Below are 6,000 nucleotides of genomic sequence, written 5' to 3' on the forward strand. Positions count from 1 at the left end.
GCATAGAGCTAACTTGGACACATGGTTAGTTTCATGTAAATTGGACCTTGGTACGACTTATTGTAGTTCCTACTCGAATTACTGCTGAACAACTAGCGGTGTACCATATTATAATGGAACAGGAAATAAGTTACGAGTCTGTGTGTATCCGTGATTTAAAAATAAAATTACAAGTCATTCAATTATTTGCATGGTAATTTCATGACGATTCACCGATGTTGAGAAATAAATTTTATAAAATTCATATATCTGTTCGAGTAAAGGTGTTAGTAAATAACAAATATCGATCTTCAAATATTATTATACAACAAATGAAAGTATTATACATCTTGGAATACATAATATATTACGGGAGGTATTCCCGACGGCCGATACTGAAAATTCTTATGATACCTAAAGTGTTACTGTACTGACTGCGGACTACGAACATTTATATTAATATATTATTCTGAGCCAAACGATTGTAATTTTATAGTTCAGATTTGTTGACTTTTTCTGCATCTTTGGCTTCTACACTTTTTTTTCTTAGTACTTAGAAGAGTAGCTTTTCAAATGTTTGATATCCAACTACTATTTATAGATTTCCAATTAAATAAAGATTCAAATATGTGATATGTCAATGATACTTTTCGACTGTTTCAAGAGTTTTGCTTAACATTTTTTTTAATAGACAATAGTTATCTAAAAAATTGTAATGAAAACGTATAATGGAGCTTGAAATAATCGCAATTACGGTTGTTTATAATATGTATCATACTCCGACAATACCTACTATGAATTTTTAATATCATCGTCAGTAATGTATTTAGAAGGACTTAAGCCTCTAGTTTTAAATTTTTTGTGGGCACTCAATTTTGGAGAGCATTTTGATATGACCTAGGTCATTTAGGTGAAAAAAGATTAATATCACTCAGAAACTAATAAATTATCATGTTTTTTTTTTTACAAATACACCTATTACTAAAGAAGTTTTGGTTGGAAGGGGCGTTTTTTTCTTACCTGGGACATAAAATTCCTAAATACGTCTCTGATCATTGTTCTAAGTAATCAATCGAGAAAAGGTCACTAGATGAATGATGATTGCTATTAGTAGGTAAGTATTAAGTAAATCAAATTGCATTTACGGTCTTTAGGGAAGTCCATAAGCACCCTGTCCCTAAATGGATTTTGGACAATATTCATCTATATATTATTCAAGATTCTTATGATAATACGATATCTATAACTGCAGACTGAATGACGTGTAACAGAAAACGTAAGCGATCTAGATGATACAATGAATGTATCACATAATATTACGATCGTAATAATTAGTTTAAACAATTCAAAGTAACTAATAAACAGTTTAAAAAAATTGACACTAACTTTTACGTCATAACTATATGGAGTACAAATAATAAATAAGTCACCAGTACTTAAGTACTGATGTTCAAGTTTCAACAGTACTTGTGATGACACATTCTTATATATCGTTAACGATCGCGATTAGGTAATAGTGTAATACGAACACCCAAGCATCTAGTTAGGTGCATCTAAAAGCATTTATTTATATCAATCAGCCCAATCAGGTGTTAGTGTATTACTGAGAGTTATAAAAATGTATAACATTATATAGTACTTTGAAAACTTTAAAATATTCCAACTCATGATACATTTTTGTACCTTGGCACAAGGTAATGGTAAGACCGGTAATAAGTATTACTTGATTAGAGGTTTTATAGTTTCATTTTGTTTGATTTCATTTATCATTAATCGAATTAAATACATATTCTCAAACAAATCAAATATTTTTGTTTATTGTATTTTGTAAATACATACCCATAAGTACCTTTGTAATATAATTTTTTTTCCTTTAAAAAAAGAATTTAAATAACTTTTTTCATTAGCCATTATAGTCATAAACTATTATGGCTCAACAATTATTACAATATTAGGGATACATATTATGTAATGATATATAAATGATAATAAAAGTAATAGTAGTAATAATGATATAGATATAGATAACGAACATATAGCAAACAGTCAAGATGTACAGCACAAAAGATAATTAATATTAATAGGTAGTATTTTTTTATTTTTTTTTTTTTTTTTATTTGAACATTCGATGACGATGAGACCATATAAAATATAGATATAGACGTACAAAATATAAGAAATAATTAATATTCAGATAAAGAAAAGATGGTTAACTGCAATGTGGTATAGCGTGATTACGGGAGTAGATATATTTGGAATAGTAGTAATTTGAATTGCTTATAATTGTGACTTACCTACTTAATAGTGAAGTAATTTTCGAATATCATAAAACCCCTCCTTTCGCTTCTTATTTCACTATTAAGTAGGTAAGTCACAATTATAAGCAATTCCAAATGTATTATGATATTCGAGAATTCGGAGATAAATGAGGTTAACAAAGTTTCGATCCTTGAAGAAGGTCGAGAAAGATTTTGACCGGATGAAGCGATTTGTGCATAAGACGGCTGAGTGGTACCAGAAGCGACTCTGGTAGAATTGTATTTAGGAGAAGGAGTAGGTGTGGGGGGGGGCTCTCGCCTAATTGGAGGTATAGGACGTTTAAGATTTGTATAATCGGGGTAGCCTTTGTAATTGGCGGTGTGGTTGCCCTTGCGTAAGGCACATCTGGCGGAGAGTCGCGTGACTTGGTACAGGAATCCTAGTTGTGTTCTTCTTCACATTTCACACATCGTGGGTCATGGTTATAATATTTCCTGGTGTGACCGTAAGACTGACAATATTATGACATTGTGGAATGCTCTTTTGTGTATGAGGTTTTTCGACAACAATTATTGTTGAGTTAAGAGGACGCGACACCCGCATGTGTTGTCTCCGTCTTACAAACGTATAACATAACAAAATCTGTTTAGCGCGGTACAACTTTACTCCCTTTGTATTAATAGTAGAATTACCAAAAATCCACAACGTATAGGGGAGAATATTATCTGTGCAGCGTCGTTATTTTTTGATAGCACTAACCAATAATTTTTAATAATTTAATCAAAACACTTATGTTCTCAAACTGATAACTTAAAGTGTACTTAAGTAATCAAAAAAATAACGACGCTATTGCACAGATAATATTCTCCCCTTTACGTTGTGGAATTTTGGTAATTCTACTATCAATACAAAGGGAGTAAAGTTGTCCCGCGCTAAACAGATTTTGCTATGTTACACGTTTTGTAAGACGGAGACAACACATGCGGGTGTGGCGTCCTCTTAAGAAGGAACTTAACCTTAAATATATCATAGTTATTGGTAGCTTTTTTAACGTTGACGAAGAAAAGTGGCCAAGGCGTTTTGTCCGAAAAACGCTTTATGATAATATTATCATATTACATATTATTATGTACGTTGGTGACATGGTGACCCAATTCTGAAAGGCCGGCAATAATGTCTTCGTGTGCAGTGGATGGGTGGAGATTTCGTATTACTACGCATAACGTACGCAAGTCGTCGGGCTGATAAGAATGATTTCTTTAGTTCGTAATTTTGGAAGAAACCACATTAGGTTGCCGTGACATAATAACTTGATTTATATGAATTATTGTCGAAGCCGTAAAAGAGGATACGATTAGATAAGAGAGCGGCGAGCATACTGCTAATAAACTAACGTGGGCACATTACGACAATCGGAACCGAACTGTTCATTAACTTATTATTAATTATTACTTTTTGAGTCATAAATGGTAAAAACAATTTAGTTTCGACAATTTACATAATACTTTAACACATTTTTACAACCTATGTATGACAATAATAAAGTTGATATAATTTTGAATTTAAATTTTTCTTCTGTCTGAATAAACCGCGTTTGAGGTGTAATTCAACACTATAACGCTGTACTCGTAATCTTATGTATGCACGCATCCGGTACGACCAATGTGTCCGTTGATATAGGTACTTGGTAAATTAGTTCTTTTTTTGGTGGGAGGGGGAGGGGGTAACGTGTTGAAATCTATCGGCACCTTCGAATTTCTGGGTTTTCGGTTCCTGGTGTTTTCTCGGCCGAGTTAATATAGCTTTACTGCCCATCGTCGTTGCAGAGGTGCGGAATAGTGACCAAGACCAATACAAACATATATCTGAGCATAATCGCGCGTGGTAGCTATGAGTTGTGATGCCGATGGTACGCGCCCAGCCGAATCAGGAACGACTCGTTCAAATTTTAATTTAGGTTAGCTCGTCCAGAAAGCACAGTGTTTTCCGGCGACAGCGCTTGCCATTTAAGTATATTATTGGCGGGCACCGGCGGAATTAATGGGAAATGTCAATGTCGAGGTCGTCATCGTGGCTGACGGATCGGTGAAAAGCTTTCAGGGGGCGCCGCGCCGTCCCTCCGTCGACCGAGCCGCCACCCTCACACGATTCCACCGTAATTGTGATCGTGCGGCAGACGACTGGCGCATGACGTCAGTCGCACCTCCATACCGCACCAGGCGCGGGAGGGGGGCTACCCTATTTGTACGGTTGTCGGTTACCGTCGGTGACGCATTTTCACCCCGTCTAGTGTATATGAACTACTCGGCACTCGCAACGGCCGAGTCGAGTACTCGCTTTCGCCGACGTCCGTTCTACCAAAAACCGACAACGTCATGTTATGCTATACAAATTATTGTTTATTATTATTATTATTAATACCACGTCGTCGTTTTTATAATAATATTATTATTATTGTTATAATATCTGTTTAAGTATATAGTTTTATTGGTTTGTCGGTGTACTTTTAATCGAAAACAAAATAATATTGACATTCACATCACAATAACATTTAACGAGACGTAGATTGATAACGATAAAAAATCATTGTGGATGATGTAGGTAAACAATATACGTAAATAGTAGGATAATTAATAAGTTATTAAAATATCGACTTTTTTTTATTTATAAACGGTGCGCACGCTCGGATCAAAGTTCGTCGGAACTGTTATTATGACCGCTGTACTAATAATTGTGTGCCGTACGTATGATAATAATAATATTTTTATTTGAGGCGCACGTAAACAATATGTGGAAATATGGGATATTGTTTCTTACTAGTTTATTATAAAAAGTGAAATTTACTGTAGTCAAATATATAAATAAATCATTTAACTCGTGTTTGTGCGATACAGCGTTGTGCGTATTTATTTGTATCTAATGTCACTAGTAATATTTAAAATAATAATAATAGAGTAGTAGTAAATTAGTGGTATAGTAGAATTAATAATAATGTTATAGTACATTAATATATTTTGTTGTTCCGGTGACGTGGGTCGTTGTTTTGTACTGTGGGTTAAAAACAGATGTAGCTATTTTTAGAACATTTTCGAATGTTATTTACCTTCTGCTATTATTGTTGCTGTTGTTGTGGTCAACAGATTTAATGGCTATGACCAAACGATAAAAAATTGTGTTTACACCCAAACAACAAGACAATGTCCTCTGTTAGATATATTAGATATACAAATCGTGTAAACTAGCATTAAATTAAAGTACCAACGTAATAACACACATTTACAAATAATCCATGTCTGGTAAAAAATATAAAAATATTTTAATAGATAATTTATTTTGATTTGAAAATGTTTGTAACTGAGTAGAATAATTCTGATATTATACTGTAACTGTCGTTGCATTAAAATATTACATTGTAAATTGTATTCCCAATCATTATGTACCTAATAATCTGCTAAAACAGAATATATCGGTATTCAATTTTGTTCTAGAGTAGTCACTAGTAAGACTAATTTTTAGGGAGCGGTAAGTATTAGAAAATAAACTAGTCATATTTTTTTTTTTATTAGATTGACTAAATATTTTGTTTTTTCTATCATTAATTCTTCTGTACTTGAGTTAGTCCATTCGTACTCAAATTTCAATAAAAAGATTGAAAGCCGTTACCGGAATTTAAGGATATTAGAGGAAAATAAGATTATTATTTAATGCTATACATGCTATTATTGCCCTCCAGAGACGTCCCATCAATGATAATGTTTAGAT

This window comes from Diuraphis noxia, unplaced genomic scaffold (assembly GCF_037042655.1).
Source record: "Diuraphis noxia isolate RWA-SAM2 unplaced genomic scaffold, SU_Dnox_SAM2 contig0004, whole genome shotgun sequence".
NCBI lineage: Eukaryota > Metazoa > Arthropoda > Insecta > Hemiptera > Aphididae > Diuraphis > Diuraphis noxia.